A 20501-nucleotide genomic window follows, 5' to 3' on the forward strand; every position below is an offset into this window, starting at 1 on the left:
AAAGAAAAACGTACATTATTGGACAATTCGAAATTGGGAGTTTTTCTAAACAAAACATGGCTGACCAGTGCAGCTTCTCATTTACCAACCAATGTCACTGGCTCCTCAGACAGTGAGGAGCATGGAGGCAAAGACCCTTGTTTTCCAACCTTTCTCCCCTTCCTGCGGCCTGGGTGACCCCAGGAGAAAGCTTACTCCTTATGAGATTTCTAACCCAGGTTTATAGTTGGAGAAGTTTGGGTGGGGGTAGCTATTCCCCACTTCTTCTCTGGTCCATCCGCCAGCAACAACAATGCCATCTGGTTACCGGGAACCCGTGAGGCATAAAATGCCTAGAGAAGCAGCTGTCTCCCCCTTACCTGAGTCAGAATCACTAATTAAGTGGCAAATTGCCTTTAGCCGTAAGTGGAATTTCGTGTAAGTAAAACTAGTACAGCTCTTACTCCGTATTAACTATACCTTGTCTGTAACTACGACTCTTCCCTTAAAAAAGAAACTTGGACCTCCATTAAACAGCAGTAAAAATTCCCGTCTGTTCATCCATTATTTTTTAGGAGGATGTATGCAGTAATTTCTACAAACCTTTTTTCAAAGAAAAGGCTTTGCTGATACATAATTCACACATCATATCGCCAATTGAAGTGTACATCCAGGGGTTTTCAGCACGTTCACAGAGTCGTGCGAGCAACAATTATAGAACATTTTCATCGCCGATTAAAGTAGCCCCATGGCCAGCAGCACTTGTAGAAACTTTAAATGTCATCTTTCGCTTCATATCATGTTTAGCTTCCTTTCTCCAGCAAGGGTGGGTAAGATTCACGTGACAGAAATTTTATTTCCATTTTCTCCAGCACCAACAGGTCACACATGCCCGGGTGTAAGGATGCAGGGACTGAGGACGCAGCCATGTTACCTTCCACAAGGTAAACTCTGGGTAAATAAGCTATTTATACCCCCGAAAGGTCAGTACTTCGTCAGTACAGTCTATTGGGTAAACTAGGAATCAAACCTGAATTGGATTCAATTTGGATATTTTTCCACAGCCGACAACTTTACTGAAAGATCTCCATGTTTTTGGTAACTCATATGCAAAGAAGCACCATACTTTCTTCACCGATCGGCGCAAATCCAACACTTGTCCAAATGCCAGTCTCCGCGTACCTAACCGTTTCCCCTTTCCCTCCATGTTCTCCGGTTTCAACTCTGCTTCTTCTCACCTTCTAAACAGAAAACTTAATTGACCTATAAAAACCATTAAAATATTTTTTTTCTACTTTTAGGAGCTCTTCCTCCTTAAGAATGATTTGGGGTAGACATCTAACCTTTGGATACCCCAAATCAAAACAATGTCCTAAAATGATTAAGAATTTTTTATTAAGAATTTTACATTTTATTTTATTTAGTGTATCATTATTTTAATTCGGTAAAGGGCACACGCGCTCAGCAGAGAGCAATGGAGGGGCTATAGAGGGCAGTTAGAAAGCAAGCAGCTAGGTTCAGGACTTGAACCGCAGTCAGCATGGGGCAGCCCAGTGCCTTAACCACCAGGCCGCTGCTGGCTCCAGGGTGCCTCAGATCATATCTTCCATAGCTGCCTTGAAGACCTAGTCTCTTCAGTAACCACACCCCAGCGGGATTCCTTCAGGCCTGAGGAAGGCATGTGCGCTCAGACGCCATCGCTAACGTAGCCGACGTGCCCCCTGCTCTTAGGGCACAGCCGTGCCTCACGAAGCCAAGACACTCTCCCCTCAGTGCACTGTGTCGTGTCGGTATGGAGCTGCTCATCTTCTCTAGAAAGAGCGACCTCCTAAGCGTATGGCTTATGTTGGCACGTGTTACACTCAAAGAACCGTCAGTTATTAACTTCCTATTATGACCAAAGCCCTGGACTAAGGGCTGTGAAGGCAATAAATATGAACATTTTGCCTGCCTCAAAAAGTGTTTTTTCCAACAGGAGAGCTTTCATATATAAAGATAACTAAGGGACCAGCAGTTGGCATAATGGCTATGTCGCTGGACTCCCATGTAGTAGACCGCAGTTCGAGTCCCAGACCCAGTGGCTTAAAACCCACACTGGGCGCGTGTGCGTGTGTGCCCAAGATCCTGAGAGGAGAACGGAGGAGAAGGGATTGCGGCGTGCCCCCGGTGATTTCTTGCTTTCTGTCTCTCTGTCTCTCTCTGTCTTTCTGGCAAGCACACGCACCCTTATAGCAAAAACCTCTCAAAAAATAAAATAAAGATAACTAAAATATAAGAAAAAGTAGAATTTTCCCTAAGATAATTAACAAATGTACGGCATAGAGAAAGCCATCTGATTGTCTACTGGGTCACGTGGACCCACCAGGTCGTCCTGTGTGGTGTCCTGTGAACACCACTTAATGTGGAGGACTGTCTACCTCTTCGCTCGGGCCTCGTGTGGCTCCTCCGACTTGGCCTCTGTGTTTCCCTCGTACTGTGGAGAGTGGGAAGTGTTTAGTGGTGTTCTGGAAGAAATGTCAATAAAAAGACCCATGTTCAGTTACAGGAACAACAGGAAGCAAATCATTGAACCAAAAACATGTCTAACGCTCTTGGAACTTCGCTGTGTGTAGAATCACTCAGAAACGTGTTAAGACAAGGGTTCTAATCCAGTGCTTCTTGAACAGAGCCTACGTGTCCGTATTTCCAACCAGCCCCAGGTGATGTTGATGGTGCTGCTCCGTCACCCACATTTTGAGTATCGAAGACTCAGAACTTAGTCCGACAGCTGCAAAAGATGCCAATCACAGCAGAGAAAACGTCAAAGAGCACTCAAACCGAAGAGGTGGAAGAAGGCAGAAGCACACTGTCCTCGTGAACAAACAAGGCGGTCAGCCAACCTTTCACAGAGCACTGTGGGGGAAGCAAAGCCTTTTGCACAAATCAGCCGAACAGGACTCAGTACTTGGACGCTGCATTTGAACAAGGACGCGTGTAAGTGTTCAGAGCAGCTCCATCGCTGGCACTGTGGGACACGAGCCAACAGCTGGCCATGACAGGTACGTGGGTCATGCGGGAGAGAGTCTCACTGCCTCACGATGTTCCCCATTCCGAGTTTCTAAATCCCACTCCCTCGGTGAGCAAGAATTGAAGCTTGACATAAACAGTTTATGCGCGTGTAAAGCGAACTTTACAGAGTGCTTACGGAAGAGTGAGAAGTCAGTCGCACTCAACAGTCTTTGCCGTCTCCTGACATACTGAGATTAACAAACTACACCTCGTTAGAACTTGGTAGGCCCTGCTTGGCGTCTGCTCATTGACTTGATGCATGTGTCTTCACATGTGTCTATTTTGTTACTAAAAAACAAAAAAGCAAAATAAAATGCGTTGGGATCTCGTCTTTTTGTTCAAAAGTCCATGACAAAGCAAAAGGATCTCGTACAATTCTTTTAGTTGAAGGAGAAAGGACCATAAGAGGACCCATGGAGGAAGTCCCAGGTAGCGTAGTTCCCTAACGGTAACAGCCATGATACCTGGCTGCCTTCTGAGTAGAAGCCAAAGCCAGACCAAGATCTCCCCTCCTTCTGAAGGAGGATTTTTATCAATATTATTTTCAGGGGACAGGCTAAGTAATCAAATTTTGAATTTATTACCCAACAGACTTAAGGTTTCTTATACTATTCAAAGGTCCAGAATATTTTGTCTAAGGTGAAAAAAATGAAGGGATAGTAATATCAATCTCGGATTGCTTTATTTAAAACAACTACTTCCTGCTGAGAGGTTTAAAAAAAAAAAAAAGGGCCTGTAACAAGTTTCATATTAAAGAGGGGTGGGGGAAATGGGGCAGCTCGCACCTTAATTCCTCCAGGGTTACTCTTTACGCTGTTCTCCCCTTTGGTTGTCACATAGAGAAATCAGGGACGCTAAGAAATGCACCTACAGAACGCCAGGAGAGAAAAAAGGCAAAACGATATTCAACCGTCAACCACACCAGGGTAGAGTTCTTAAAACAGGGCCTGTCAGATGTCTTGTTCGTACCCTGAACAGGAATGTAAATAACAGGACGGGAGACAGGGAAGAGGAAAGGGCTGAATGAAACCACACTAACGCATCTCCCTACATCCTTCCGTCCTACAGGTAGTGAAGACCCTTTGCTTGAACTGGCCTGAGCTGTGTTTCAGAAACCCCTGGCCGGACGACTTTCCAGTCAAGCAGCAGGGGTTCCTGGGAAAGCCCCGAGGCCTGTCTGCGGCCTGGTCCTGTGTCAAAGATTGATGAGGACAAGTGTGAGAGGTGACACACTGTGAAATCGCACTGAGGCACAAAGAGTTAATCCTTGGGCTTTTTCCAAACTGGGTCCTTTGAGGGAAAAATAATATTTATTCCTTCCTTTGTTAATTTTGTAGCTAAAAAAGCACTCTTGATATCTTATTCACTAGGCAAGATGCCAGCCTACAACCTTCATAAAACTTCAGGAGATAAATGCACAATAGTGGCAGTAATTATTTGTCCTTGCATTATCATCATCAAATTATTTTAAACTGCTGATCTAACAAGTACTATATTATAACCAAGGGAGAATTTCACAAGCATGTTTCTGCATACAAAGTTCCTTTCGCAAACTAAAGGACCTACCTATAAGGCACAGAGGAAAAACACTAAGAAGTTACAGCTTTTCCGCCTTGGGCTTCTCTATTCTCTGCATTCCCCGTAACCTGGAAACAGGTTGGTAGTAAGTCTCTCTCCTTCGCTAACTCATTCACTCTTGCTCACTCCCCTGATCCTCTCTTGGGAGGGCGGGGAAGACCACGTGTGTCGGACTTGGCTACACGGGCACATTTCTTGTACTTTCGCACCCTCCGTAGCAGATGCACAAACTTTAGCAGAGTCTTTTTAACACTTCATTAATTATTGAGCTGGGCCAGGATAATTATCGGGCTATGCCAGGAGTCCTTTTTCCCACATCAGTAAACAGTAATTTAGAGGAGGGAGGAGGTTATAACCTTAGGGTGAGCCGCGTTTCCCCCCACAGCTGTGTGGTGAGCTCAACAATAACACATATGCTTCAACAAACGAGCGGGTCCGCGGCCCGGCCTCTGCGGCACACGGGACGTGTCATGGGCCTGCAGAAAGCGCCCCCGTGCAGTGCGTGGGACACAGACCCGAAACGGCTCGTTTGCTAACAAATCCAAGCTCTCTGTTCTCTGCTTTTGCCCTAATTTAATCATAATACTATCCGATAACAGCAAGGAAACGGATGTCCAGGATATTCCTGACGTGTCGTGATGGAAATCCGCGTGGACGTAGCGCTTTCTCGCAATTCATAAGATTTCTTTTCTTTTTGGCTTTTTCAGTAAAACTTTAACTCCCCTATTTCTCTGGTCAATTAATGGACTATCTGATGTTCACTCGACAGCGCTAACCAGCCCTGGGGCTCAGTAATGTAGAAATGTCTTTTTCTGACATTTTCAAAGCCAGATCAGACACGGAAAAGGCTAGTTCAAGTTCGTGTTCCTCTGGATATTAAGAGCAGGGTGAGTGTGTGCTGTTTGCCTTTCAGAGTAATGGAACTGCTGGGTTAAGTGATTGGTGCAACACTCTTCCAATGCCATAAGATGCTTAAATTCTCCTCAGTTAACCCCCCCAAAAGTGACACGTCTCTGCTTCATTGGAGGAGAACTCATTTCTATTAGAAGCTACTCATTCCACTTTTAAAGCTCAGCATTCACGTGTTCAATCTCACGTGTAACAGGGATATGGCTCCTTTTAGCCTCTGTTCATCAGTCCTTCAAGGAGATGCAGAACAATTTGTTGGCATTTCACGTCGTACAGGAATCCCTGCATAAGTAGTTTTCAAACTTGAAGAAGAATAAGAAATTTCTGTTAATCATGAAGATTCCATGACCATATAACCCCAGAGACTTTATTTTCGGTCTTCAGATGGTCCACACAAATTTTGAGAAACACTGCTCTGAGACTTTTCATTTCAAGGCTAGATTTCTTCAGACTCCTTCCGTTAATTCTGAGGAGAGACACGGGTCACCAATGACTTCTACACGGCCAAGCCCAATGGCCATGTCTCTGTCATCATCAGGTTGGCCATCTTGTCCTCGAAGCATGTTATTCACTTGGTCCTGGGACAGCCCAGAAGCCCTGCTTTTCCTCATGCAGCATCGCTGCTAAAGTAGCACAGGGAGCCGTTTCTTCATCCACGTATGATGCCTTCATTTAGGTATTTTTGGTCTACCATCAAATGCCAGTCTTTAGAGACGCTGTCCCTGGCCAATTTATCTGAAATAGTCCCCACTCCATTATCTAGCTTTATTCTCTACGCTTTCTTTCCTTCCAGCATGTATTACGACTGTATCTAGCACTACAGCATACATCTGTCTGTGTATTTATTAATTTTCCAGCATGTATTACGACTGTATCTAGCACTACAGCATACATCTGTCTGTGTATTTATTCCTTTTTTTACCTCTCTAGTAGGACTTTAAGCTACAAGAGAGCTGTTCTATAAACTGCCATTTCCTCCGTATCTAACACAAAGGCTTCGCATAAGTATTCAGGAACGTGCTTGTGAAAGAATGAAAGAAAAATGGTACTGAGGGCCTGCCCCACAGTTGGGTGGTTAAGGGAGCTGGATCCCACACGGCAGAACGTGGTTCGAACCTAGGCTCCAGCAGTTTGAAAAGCGCACTGAGCATGTGTGAGCGCATACCCCAAATCCTGATAGGAGAGAGAAACAGAGGAGGAATCGTGGTGTGACCACTCCCCATGGGAGGGCGCTCTGCCCTTTTCTCTCACTCTGCCTCTCCATGCTAGTGCACGAGTCCTCTGGAAAACTAACTATATATACACAGACACACAGACACACACACAAAACACTGGGACTGAGCCGGTCCACAGGGACTAGTTAGCACTGCCTATGCCCCTCCAAAGGTTTTCTGGATGTGGGCTGGCCGGAAACAAACAACACAACAGAGTAATCTAGCCCCTTGTCTGCAGTCCTGGATTCGTATAAACGTGGAGCCCATTCTCATGTGCTTTTCGGGCAGTTATGTCACTCTACTGAACTGCGTCGGGCTCTGCAGCTGCCAAACCACAGTGCCCTGTGCAGCTGGATATTTGGAACTGTGCGGGGGACTGCACATGCATCCCTGCTAAGCGCCCTCTGATTAAATTTGCTCCCGCCTATTAGAATTCTTTCTGATACTAATTCTGCCTTTAAGCACATTCCCCGGTAGCTCTTCCACACTCATTTCCTATGCCTATTGACTCATTTTCTTGCTCTAAACATTAGTGGGAAGAACTTTAAAAAGAGTGTTAAAGAGAAGTCAAGAAGTCAAGGTTGGTACCGAAGCACTGCCATGGCCAGTCTTAGCCAAGCTAATTAAGTTATCAGGTTTCCTTCTATTCATATAGAAAATGCAGATAATGAGCCCCATCTGATAAGGCTATTGTGAGAATTATACGAAATGCTGAAGTATCGTGCACGTATAACACACAGCACAGTGCCTGGCACATAATAGACATTTACAAAATATTAAAAAGCTGTGTTGATGTACAGTGATTAAACGTATAAAGTAAATTAAAAAATAAAACTTTTATGGGGTTTCGGCCCTGGCAAGGGCGCAATCTATGTGTAAAACTTCAGAACTATACACCAAGGCTAGCAGTATCCCTTAATGAGCCTTCTTGGGTTCAGTTAGTCCCCTACCCAGTTATGAGTATATCTCCTACTACTGACCGCCTATTCGCCTTTCTTCATTTTATTAAAAAAAAAAAAAAAAATCAAGGTCCAGCCACACAGTATGGGCTGGTCAATGCTGCTATTTAGCAAGCTGAGACCGCAAGCGAGGCCCAGGATCATCCCCAGCCCACCCTGAAAACTCAGGCACAGTGGCGCATGCCCATGGTCCCAGCTCCTTGGGAAGTTGAGGCAGGAGGATCATGACATAGCAAGATACTGCCCTAAGAAAAAAGAGGAAAAAAACTTTCAAGAGAGTCAAAAGCAATCTTGAAGTAAGAATAGACTGTATCTACTTCCATCTCCTGAGCTAGAAAGTATCTCATCTCGTCAAAAAAAAAATTAATAAATTTTAATTTATGTGGTATGGTTTAGTGAGTTCCCTGCCCTCTTTTCAATAGAATCACAATCCTTCCATCTGGGATTGGTGCCTAGGTTACCAGTTTGCCACTAAGTCATATGTCCCTTTCCTAGGGTTTCTTCCATCCTCCACAGTTCCCTTAGGACTGAACTCATAAGCGATTATCCTCAGTGTCCTGGGATAGGTAGCAAAGATGGGAAGGCAGTGCACATTTGCTACGACTGAGATGCTCACACACCTCTCCCACACCTAACGTTTCAGAGTCTCTTACCAATACCATGATTCGCTCGATTGTCCATTCCTATCCATTTCCAGGAAAAGTGAGGCATGAGGATACATGCCAGACAAGAGAGTTAGCACAGTCTAAGCTTCTCTTTCGTCTTACCATCGTATTTCAAACTCTGGACGGCAGATTTTCTGCATAAATATTCAAGGGAATTCTTTGTTTTAGTAACTCAGAATTAGAGCTTAATGCCAAGCTGCAGTGTTGGACAACTGCTACCCAAAAGGTTTGGGGCTCGTCTGTCCAGAATGAAATGAGACCCTGATCTCAGACCACATACAAAAATCAGCTCAAAATAGATTAAAGACTTAAATGGAAGACCTAAAACTATAAAACTACTACAGGAAAGCACCGAGAAAAAGCTTCAGGAGATCGATCGGGGCAATGATATAATCCTAAAAGCACAGGCAACAAGAGCAAAAACAGGAAAATGAGATTGCATCAAACTGAAAAGCTTTTCTCCCAACAGGTGAAACAATTAGAAGAGTAAAAAGATGGGACCAGCAGTTGGCATAATAGCTATGTCACTGGACTCCCATGTAGTCAACCGTGGTTCAAGTCCCAGACCTGGTGGCTTAAATTCACACTGGGCATGTGTGCGTGCATGCCCAGGATCCCGAGAAGAGACTAGAGGAGAAGGGATTGTGGTGTGGCCACCCCACCCCCCGGGGGGGGGTGATTTCTCACTTTCTGTCTCTCTGTCTGTCTCTGTATTTCTGGCGAGTGCACACACCCTATAGCAAATATAAATAAATAAATAAACCTCTCAAAAAATAAATAAATAAAAAGAAGAGTAAAAAGACAGCCTAAAGATTGGGAGTAACTATTTGCAAATCATAACATCTATAAGGAGCTAAAATCCAAGATATCCAAAAAACACAAATAAATCAAGAGTAAAAATAACCCACTGAAAAGTGGTCAAAGGCTCTGAATAGACATTTTCTTTTTCTTTTCTTTTTTTTTTTGTTTGAGAGGTTTTTGCTATAGGGTATGTGCCCTCGCCAGAAAGACAGAAAGCGAAAAAGAAATCACCCCCCACCCCACCGGAGGATGGCCACACCACAATCCCTTCTCCTCCATTCTCTTCTCAGGATCCTGGGCACACACGCACACATGCCCGGCGTGAGTTTAAGCCACCAGGTCCAGGACTCAAACCACAGTCGACTACATGGGAGTCCAGCTACATAACCATTATGCCATCTGCTGGCCCCATAAATAGACGTTTTCTAAAGAACAGAAATGGCCACTGAGCATATGGAAATGTGTTCAACATCACTAATGATCAGGGAAATGCAAGTTAAAACCACAATAAGATATCACCTCACATCTGTTAAAATACGTATTATCAAAAAGGCAAAAACGAGTATTGGTGAGAATATGGAGAAGAGGGACCATTTGTAAACTGTTGATGGGAATGTATATTAATGCAGCTATTAAGAGAAAAACTATAGAGTTTTCTCAAAAAATTAGAAGTAGGGACCAGCAGTTGGCGTAATGGCTATGTCGCTGGGCTCCAATGTTTTGTTTTGTTTTGTTTTTAATTTGCTATAGGACATGTGTGCTCACTAGAGAGAGGCAGAAAGAGAAAGAGGGAGGGGAAGTGAGAAAAGTCTTCCCAGAAACAATGGCCACACCAAAGTCCCTTCTCCTCCATCCTCCTTGCCCACCACACCACGTCCCACATCTGACCTCCTAATTGGAACACAAGTTCTTCTCTTGGTCCCGTTGTGATTGCTCAATACATGAATTTAGGAGACATATTCAAACTACAGCAGGAGGGCATGCGATGTTGTTCGAAAGCACTGTTAACCTCAAAAGAAGGCTGAGGTGTGATGAGCCAGGGCTTAGGTGAGACTACCCAGACGAATACATTTCTAATTTCCCAGACATGTGCTCATTAAGTTTAAAACCAGGAAATCAAGCTTATGTAATAAGGAGAAAGAACAGAGAGGGGAGATTACCAGTTGTTTGCTGGGAGTTCACCTCGGGTCATCTAAAATATTACAGGCGACGGATTAGCTCTGCCTTCCTCGTTCTTTACATTATGAACTCCAGCACACTGGGGGAGGAAAGGGCGAGCGTCAGGCTCCTGTAAGATCCACCAGCCCGGCGCAGCGTCCCAGCTTGCTCGTCATAAACGAAAGCATGCCCCTCGGCAATAATCCTGACAGGTCTGGGTCGGACCGGTTTCAGGCCGTGCTTTCCTGAGGCCTCTGGGGTTGAATGGATCTGGAATCCACAGACATTCTGGGTTCCTTTTCTATCACAGTACAAAGTTTCCGTAAGGCAAAGAATAAGATCTTGAGGTCTTTTTCACAGCGTGGTGACCACAGTTAGCGACAATGCAACAGACTGCTCAGAGAAGAGAGAGAAATGATAGATACAAAAAGTGTGTGAGATATAGACACAATTAATTTAATTCATAATGTATACTTCTATGAAAATACCAAATTGTTCACCATAAGCATATTATTTACCAATTAAAAATAAAAGCTTTAAAAAAATAAAGAAAATTTGTTTGAAAATTACCTTATTCCTTTTTTTTTTTTAATACAGATTTTTGTCATAAGGAGCGTGTGCTTGCTGGAGAGACAGAAAGAGATAGAGAGACAGAAAGAGACAAGAAATCACCCCCTGAGGGGAGGGGGATGGCCATGCTGCAATCCCTTGTCCTCCATTCTCCTGGGATTTTGGGTATGAACGCACTTGCACCCAGAGTGAGTTTTAAGCCACCGGGCCTGGGACTTAAAACCGCAGTCAATCACGTGGGAGTCCATCGACTAACCATCATACCATCTGTTGGTCCCTACAAATTACCTTATTTTTAATCTACTTTTGTGAGGAAAAACAACAACAACAAAAAAAAAAAAAAAAGAAAAAAGAAAACTTGATCAATTAAACCCAGGCTTCTAGAAGCAAGTACAGGAGGATTTCAAAAAAGTTCATGGAAAAATGAAATGAAAGCTTATGTGATTATGCTGCTTCTTGGAAAGACGGACCGGATCTTGGTCCGGGATATTCAACTGATTCCCAAAAGAGAAAGCAGATCCCTGGGCCCCCAGGAAGCACCTGTACTGGGCCCCAAGGGAGCTCAGCCTTCTGGACTCAGAGGCTCTAAGAAATGCAGAGAGCTGGGCCCAGAGCCGGATCCCACATGGCCGACTGCGGTTTGAATCCCAGCCCTCGTGGCTTGGGAAACGGGCTAGGTGTGTGCACACGTGCCCAGGATCCTGACATGATGAAGAAATAGAGTATAAAGGGTTATCACATGACCAGGCTCCAATGGGAGGGAGCCTTCTCTGTCCCTCTTCCTCACACACACATATTCTCTGTCATAGAATGAAAAGGGGAAGAAAGGATAGGAGGAAGAAAGAAGAGAAAGAGATAAAGAGAAAGGAAGGGAGAAGGAAGACAGTGAATAGAAAGCAACCCTCGGTCCCCACACTTATCTGAGGGGGAGGGGTACTATGCCTGAATGTAAGCAATCCCTCAAAATTCGTATGTTGAAGGGTCAGCAGATGGTGTGAGGGTTACATCCCTAATTCCCACATAGTCGACTGTGGTTCGAGTCCTGGACCCAGCAACTTAAAACTCCCACGAGGCATATGCATGGACACCCAAAATCCAGAGAGGAGAATGAAGGAGAAGGAATTGCAACATGGCCATCCCCCTGGGAGGTGATTTCTCCCTTTCTGTGTCTCTGTCTCTCTAGCAAGCACATGTGCCCAATAGCAAAAAGAATCTTTCTAAAAGAAATTCACATGCTGAAATCTAACCCCCAAGAAGATGGTATTTGGAGGCAGACAGAGATTAGCACTCATGGAAAAAGTTTGCGGGGACCCCTTGCCCTCTGCCAAATGAGGACACGGAAGGCACCAGCTATGAAGCAGAGCCCTCAGCAGATGCCGGATGTGCTGGAGCCTAGATCTTAGACGTTGCAGTCTGCAAGCCCATGGGAAACATCTGTCTGTCCTTTTTAAATTACTCAATGGAGGATATTTCGTTATAGCAACCCAAACTGACAAAGACATCTGATGACTTTGCAATCAGACTGCAGAAAAACTTTTCAAATGCACCAAATGTCCTCTGCTGCAAAACCTAATGAAGAACCCAAAAACATTTTCCGAGAGTAGTAGATTCTAAAGACTACTTTATCTATAAAGCAACTTGGAAAAAAAATATTCAAAGGTGGAATGGCAAAGGAATATAATTAAATGCAAGGAGTAGGGGAGATTAGCAAACACACTGAGAACCAAGACAACACTGAGGTAAAGACCTGCTAAGCAAATCAATAAATTATTTATTAAATAATAGATCATAGAAAAATTCGTACTAAAGCAATTCAGAGAAACAGACGTAAAGATGAGATGAGAAAAAAAAGGGACCAGCAATTAGCATAATGGCTATGTCACTGAACTCCCATGTAGTCGCCGTGGTTCAAGTCCCGGACTTGGTGGCTTAAACTCACGCCAGGTGCGTGTGCATGCATGCCCAAGATTCAGAGAGGAGAATGGAAGAGAAGGGATTGTGGCGTGGCCATCCCCCCTGGGGGCGTGATTTCTTGCTTTCTGTCTCTCTGTCTCTCTCTGTCTGTCTGGTGAGCGCACGTGCCCTATAGCAAATACCTCTCCAAAACTAAATAAATAAATAAAAACAGATGAGAATGAAGTGTCTGCAGCCCAATAATAATTGGCGCCCTTATATCAGAATGGCCAACAAATAGATCAGAAGGGGAAAAAAATACAAAGATACATGGGGTCTTGAAAAACTTCATGGAAAATACGTATTATTAAAAGAAAACTATTCATGGACGTAACATTTTCTGCACTGCAATAAAGTCACGCTTTAATTCCAACTTCCACGAACTTTTGAAGTCCCTTCATTACTGGAACACTAGCAAGAAGAGCAAAACCTGGAAATGAAAAGGATGTCTCACATACCAGATAAAACCGACACAGAACTATGTCCATAAAACGAGGAAGTTGTTGGGCTTCAAAGATAAAGGATTAAGTTGTTCAGGGTGCTCAACGGTGGCTCAGTAGTAAAATGCATCCTCTGTGAGCCTGGCCCACAGGGAAGGTTCCAGGTGTACAGCCAAGACCTCCACCAGCACGTGGGCACATCTGTGCCCATCTGGGGTCGGCCGGAGCTGCAGGTGGATTACGGTGTCGAGGCTCTTAAAGCTGCTTCTATACATTCTCTCTCTCTTTCTCTCTCTCTCTCTCTCTCTCTCCCTCTCACTCATGGAAGAAATAAACTCTAAAAATTCTCTTGCTAAAAGATAAACAAATAAATAAAAATTTAAACATTTTTAAAAATTGTTTATGCTATGTAGGCAGGAAAATTAAGTCATGTATAAGAAGAAAAATATCAACTTGGCTATCAACATTTATGAAAAAATCAGTCTCAGAAGAATAGAGCAAAAGCTACAAAGCTGTAAGAAAAAAATATCTCTGTCAGGCTATCGTGTGAATGCAAAGGAAGCAGTTCAGATATACTTTAACATGAAAGATCTTAGGGACTAAAATTGTCATACCATGGTGTAAAGCCAAAATTTAAAAAGTATCATTAAATAAGACACAGTTTTTAAAAGTGATATGATATTTAATCCATTTAAACATATGACAAAGACTATTTCTCTAGGGAAATTTGAATGCAGAATCAAATGAAAATATTATAACTTTGACAGAGTAAAAATTAATATCTAGATTTTATTTTCAGTAATAGCAGAGTGGCTATCAGAGTAACCCTCCTACATAAAATTATAAAATTGAGACCAGCAGACGGGAGGCATCGTACTTAAGATGCTGGACTCCATGTGGCCACCGCAGTTTTAGTCCTGGACCCAGCAGCTTGAAACTCACACTGGGTGCATGTGTGTGCACGCCCAAAATCCAGAGGAGAATGCAGGAGAAGGAATTGAGGCATTGCCATCTCCCCAGGGGAGTGATTTCGTGCTTTCTGTCTCTCTGGCCAAAATTTAAGCCAGAGACATGCCCTAAAAGCAAAAATCTCTCAAACGTAAGTACATAAATAAAATGACAAAATCTAGATTTAAAACATTCTTCTGAGTTTAAAATATCGGAGAATGACAGAACAGAGGGATAAACTGGAGAGCGGCTGACCTCCCAAAAAAGAGAACTTTCTGGGTAACGTTTGGATTGTACAGCTTTTCACTTCCAGTCGATTTCTGTCCACGATTTCTGTGTCACAGCTATTTCTAATCAAGACTCCACATTCTCTCTGGCTTGAGAAGCCGGGAAATGGAGTTTGGAATGACAAAGCAGCTAAAATATGAGGAAGTGAGTGGAAGGAAATCCCCAAAACTGGGGAAACACAGAGATAACCCCCCAAATCTGCATCCGAATTCCACTCATGTCTTTTGCTGACTCCTGAAATGCACAGAAATGGGAAACTCCGAGGACAATGGGAAGTTCCACCAAGTGAAAATGACAGGAAGTGGCCCCTGGAAGACGAAGGAAGCAGCAGGGACTGTAAGTAGGCTGTGCCGCTCAGGAGACAGGCACCGGAGTTTCAGGTGACTGGAGTTAGCAGCCCACTGGCCGAGGCCTACTTTAGACGCAGCAATACAATGGAAGATTCATGGGGCTAGCAGATGGCGTAATGATTACACCGCTGAACTCCCACATAGCCGACCGTGGTTCCAGTCCCAGACCAGGCAGCTTAAAATTTACGCCAGGCACGTGTGCGTGCGTGCCCAAGATCCCGAGAGGAGAATGGAGGAGAAGGGATTGTGGCATGGCCATCCCTCTTGGGGGGTGATTTCTCACTTTCTGTCTCTCTGTCTCTTTCTCTGTTTCTCCGGAGAGCACATGTACCCTATAGCAAAAATCACTCTTAACAAATAATAAAATAAAAAATAAATTTAAAAAAGAATCAAAGATTCATTATATTCACTGCACTGTCATCACACAAGCAAAGAAACAGGAAAATATGACTCATAGTTCAAAAATAGAGACATTGTTCATGGAAAGTAACCCTGCACCCAGCACATAGGGCAGCAGTTAAGTGCTGGGCTGGAAAGCTGGATCCGCATGCCTGACTGCAGCTGAAGCCCCTGCCTCAGTGGCTTGAAAAACATTCCAGGCGCATGTGCACACATGCCTCAAATCCTACTGGATGGGAAAATGGAGAAAAAAGGATTGTGGAATGACCTGCCCCATTGAGAGATACTTTCTCTCTCTCTCTCTTTCTCTCTCTCTCTCTCTCTCTCTGTCTGTCTCCATATCTCTTTCTGATGAGTACATGTGTTGTCTGGCAACAGGTTTAAAAAAATAAAGGAAAGGAAGAAAGGAAGAAGGAAAGACGAAAGAAAGAGAAGAAGAAAGAGCATGATATAAACAGCGCATGTCTGTCTACAACCTGGCCCTAGAGAAACTGGGCAGCTTCTTTTGGTCTCCGCAAACACTGGCTCCTGGAGTCCTGAGCTGTCGGCAGAAGTCAGCTCTCCGTCCGCAAACACTGGCTCCTGGAGTCCTGAGCTGAGGGCAGAAGTCAACTCTCCGAGGGGACCCCATGGACAGACTGTGAGACTCCGTGAAGAGGGGAGCCATGCCGCTGAGCCGTAGCTTCCTGCGTGCTAACAAGGTGACAGGCGTCTAAATGAAATCATCTTGGAACACTGAAGAGCCCAGTGACAGCCAAATACCGGCAAGTGACCACAGCCAATGTCGCGGGAAGCAGGAGACTCAGCCAAGATCTGCCCAGGCTCTTGGACCAGAAAATCATTAGACACAAAAATGTCGTTATTTTACACCACTAGGTTTTGAGGGAGCATGCGGGGCAGCATTAGTTAACCAGATCACAAGACAAAGAAAAATTCAAAACCTTCCACTCAGAAATTGATATTTAGCAAAATTATCTGCTGGAAATGAATGTGTAGAATCCAGACAGAGGACAGAGCCCCTCAGGGCTGGACCGGGACAGATTGCTGAGAGCCTCATTGGGGGTCTCTCTCAATCTCTCTTTCTCTCACCTGTGGAAAAAAAGGAATAGAGCATGTTTCTTTAAATGAGGCCCAGCAAGTGTCGTGATGGTTAAGGCACTGGACTCCCATGTTACCAACTACGGGTCAAGTCCCAGACCCAGTAGCTTGAAAAATCATGCTTGGAACATGTGTGCATGCCCAGAATCCTGAGAAGAGAATGGAGGAGAGGGAATTGTGGCATGACCATCCCCCTTGGGGTATAATTTCTCACTTTCCCTTTCTCTCTCTCCAGTACCCTATGGCAAAAACATTTAAAAAAATAATTGAAATATTGTCAAATCAATGAAAAGCAGAAACACTATTGTTAAGGAAAGTTTTTTTTAAAAAATAACTGTTTATTTCATTTCATTTGTTATTATTATCTTTTCAATTTAACTAGAGAGAGAAAGGGAAAGTGAGAAATCAAATCGCCAGGTCTGGGACTCGAAAGGCAGTCAGTTATGTGGGGGTCCAGCACCCTAACCACATGACCTGCCAGCCCCTCAAGAACATTTTTTAAACTGGCATGAGATGGTATCAGATGGAAACACAGATTCATCAGAAGAAATGCAAAGCACCATAAGCAATCAATATAAAAATCGATATTTGTTTCCTTCTTCTAATTTCCTTAAATGGCATGATTGTTTAAAGCAAAAATTATAACACTTCATTGTGGGTTTTATTTCACAGATAGATGTGATATAATTGGCAACACAAGAGGCAGGAAAGAAATCAAATGGACTGAATAGAAGGCCAACTACTGCTCTCCTGGGCAACACCCAGTGAAAAGCCGGGTAGGGTAGTCTCTGTCTTCTTTCTGTCTCTGTCTCTCTCTCTCCCTCTCCCTTTCTCTCATATGTTCTTTTTTTCTTTAAAATCTGTAGGTACTGTCTCTTGTCTCTGCCCTCTCCTTTCTCTTGCTAATTTCAGAATCCATGTGCATCTGAGGTGGGCTTAGTCCTGCCCCTTCACTCTTCTCATTTTTTTGCCTTTTTGTTAAATTTTTTTTCCCCTTTTCATCGATTTGTTTTGCCTTTTCTTTTTTCTTTTTCTTTCTTTCTTTTTTTTTTTTGATCTTTTCCCCTTTGTTTCCCTTCTCTTACATGACTTTCTCACCTTGCTTCTCACCTTCCACACACTGAGTATATAGGCAGCTCTAGGTGCATAGTAGCAAAACATTTGAATACTTTTAGGGTCACAGAAAACCTCACCCTCACTGAACTGGTACAGAAAGAAAGAAACTCATCTTTATACGTCTAAATGAAATTCCTTTCTGTGGGTACCACGTTGCAAAGCACAGTAGTAGAGGAGAAATAGGCGCAGAAGTACCTCACAATAAAGTGAAGCACATGAGCTTACAGTAGCAGAAATCTCTAACAAATTAGCCGACCGTGAATATACCACCAAGTAACTAAAAATCAGAGAAGAGAGTCTGCAAAGTGAGCAGCAGGGAGAAATATGGAGTTGCAATGAGCACAGCTCATCTCCTCCCACAGACCTCTGAATTCTTAGTTGAAACCTGGCAGCTCTGCCCAAATGCACCTAATCCCTTGAAACTGTGAGGTCTTGGTAATATCCAGTTCCTTTGGCAAAAGTGCAGGTTGCTTGGTGAGGATCAGGGAAACGAAACTGCAGACATATTGCTGGTCATCTCCTTCTGCATGCCTCTAACACTCAGAATTAACTTCAAGAAGGTAGGAAGTAACATACAATCCATCAGATGACCAGAAACCACCACAGAGGCACAATAAATATGGAAAATCAAGATAATATCTCTCCCCCAAGGGAAAAGAACAGCCCTTCATCATCCACAGACAGTACCATAGAACTTGTGGAAATGTCAGATAAAGAATTTAGGATATTCATAGTGACAAAGCTAACAGAGATGCAACAGAAGAGAGAAAATGAACTCCAGAAAATGCAGGAGAAAAGAGACAAGTTCCAGGAGGTGAGGAAATTCTTCCACAATCTGAAAAAGGAAATATACACCATAAAAAAATAATCAAATGGAACTGTTAGAGATGAAGGCTGTAATACAGGAAATCAAAACTTCCCTTGAAAGTGTTAAAAGCAGGTTAGATCATACAGAAGATCAAATCTCAGTTACAGAAGACAGAACCTCTGATCTAGAAAAATTCACCAAAAATCTGAGAAAAAAAAAACTCAAAACATGAGAATAATGTATGAGTAATACTAGATACCATTAGATGTCCAAACATCCAGTTAATTAGTAACCCAGAAGGTGAAAAAACTAATCAGGGCATTGTCAGTCTATTCCATGAAATCCTGGAAGAAAACTCCCCAAACCTAGAGAGGCATTCAAATATCCAGACCCAATACATACAAAGGACCCCACATAGAATCAATCCAAGAAGATCTTCTCCAAGGCACATCATAGCCAGATAGAGCAAAACCACAGACAGAGATAAGATACTAAAATGGGCAAGAGAAAAATGTCAAGTTATTTTCAAAGGATATCCCATCAGGCTAACATCAGACCTCTTGTCAGAAACAATGCAAGCAAGGAAAGAATAGGAAAATATATTCAAAGTGTTAAGTGAAAGACAATTTCAACCAAAAATACCATATCCATTAAGATTACACTTCATGAGGGAAGAAAAGATAAAAATAAACATTCTCAGATAAATGAAACCTGAAAGAATTTACCAACACTAGACCAGCTCTTCGAGAAGTTCTGAAGAGAAATTTCAGAAAAACTAAAGACAGACAGACAAACAAAATATGAAAAAGGCCAACTTAATGGTAGGGACAAGTTCTGAAATATCAATAGTAATGTTGAATGTTAACAGAAAGGTGAGACCACAGTGACACTGCAAATTCAACAAAAGAGAGATTACATGAGACTGAACTGGTGAAATAGAATTCTATGACTTTTCTAAAACATTACTGATTTTCTTCTATGGTTTGTCATCCAGATTTAAGGATTTTAGTTTTCTTCTGAGTTGTTGATAGGTTCAGCAATTTGTTTAAAAAAAGTTTTTTTTAATTGAAACATAACTTTTCTCCCTTCCTGACCCCTTTGTAATTAGAAGATAATTGTGAGCATTCTTATTTTGTAACAGAATGGTTATTTGTTTAAGTTCAATTATACAATAGTATCTGTTGCCTTGCATCAGAAATTGAATTGTTATGGGGCTTTGGGCAAATAACAGACTGAATTGAGATTAAGCTAATTTATTTTGCAAATAAGTTAGTTTATACAACTCTCTTTAGTAGAAGAGGGAATAGAGAGAGAGAGAAAATGTCTCAGAAGAAAACTACAGTGCACTTATTACTAGATTCTATACATTAAGGTATTTTGTGAATCAATAAAATGTGGGAAAAAATAGTTTGGTATGGAAAGGAGGGAGAAGAAAGGGGAAGGAAAAAACTGGCAAAAGAATGCTTAATTGACAAAAATACTGAGAAGCTATTTGCTGATGATAATGTACACAGTAGTATCTTTGTCTTGACTGACATGCATGGTATTTGTGTTAGAAAAAGAATTGTATACTGTAAAGACATGATTAAATGTAAATAAATTTTAAATAAATAAGAAAACAAAGGCAAAGTACTAAATGATAGACGAAATAAAACTATATCAATAATTAAATTAATGGGACCAGCAGATGGCATAGTGTTTACACCATTGAACTCTCACATGACCAACCACAGTTCAAGTCTTGGACCCAGTGGCTTGAAAATCATGCTGGGAATATGTGTGTGTGTGCCCAAGATCCTGGGCAAAGAAGAGAAGAGAAGAGATTGCAGTGTGACCACTTCTCAGGGGATGATTTCTCACTTTCCCTATCACCGTGTCTGTCTGTCTCTCTTTCTCAAATTAGTGCACGTGCCCTAAGGCAAAAACCTCTAAAAAAATTAAATTAAATATGCATAGACTAATATCTAATTGAAAGGCAGAGATTATCAGAAAGTAAACAAAGCAAGATTCAACTGTATGCTACCAGTACTAGATGCCTTTCAAAGGTAAGGGCATAGGTTGGTTAAAAGTAAAAGGATGAAAAGTATATACACCATATAAACAGCAGGAAGCCAGAATAGCTATATTAATATCAGACAATATTTACTTTAAAAACTTGAAGGATGGGACCAGCAGTTAGCATAATGGCTATGTCGCTGGACTCCCATGTAGACAACCGCT

The 20501-nt window shown here is 42.7% G+C and overlaps 1 pseudogene; it reads right to left on the reverse strand.

Annotated features, from left to right (window-relative positions):
* Positions 1-2392: 2392 nt before the first annotated feature.
* Positions 2393-20501, reverse strand: part of LOC102496801 (lupus La protein-like) — a 28369-nt pseudogene continuing 10260 nt past the window's right edge.

Source organism: Tupaia chinensis, unplaced genomic scaffold, assembly GCF_000334495.1.
Source record: "Tupaia chinensis unplaced genomic scaffold, TupChi_1.0 Scaffold000212_1, whole genome shotgun sequence".
Taxonomy (NCBI): Eukaryota; Metazoa; Chordata; class Mammalia; order Scandentia; family Tupaiidae; genus Tupaia; species Tupaia belangeri.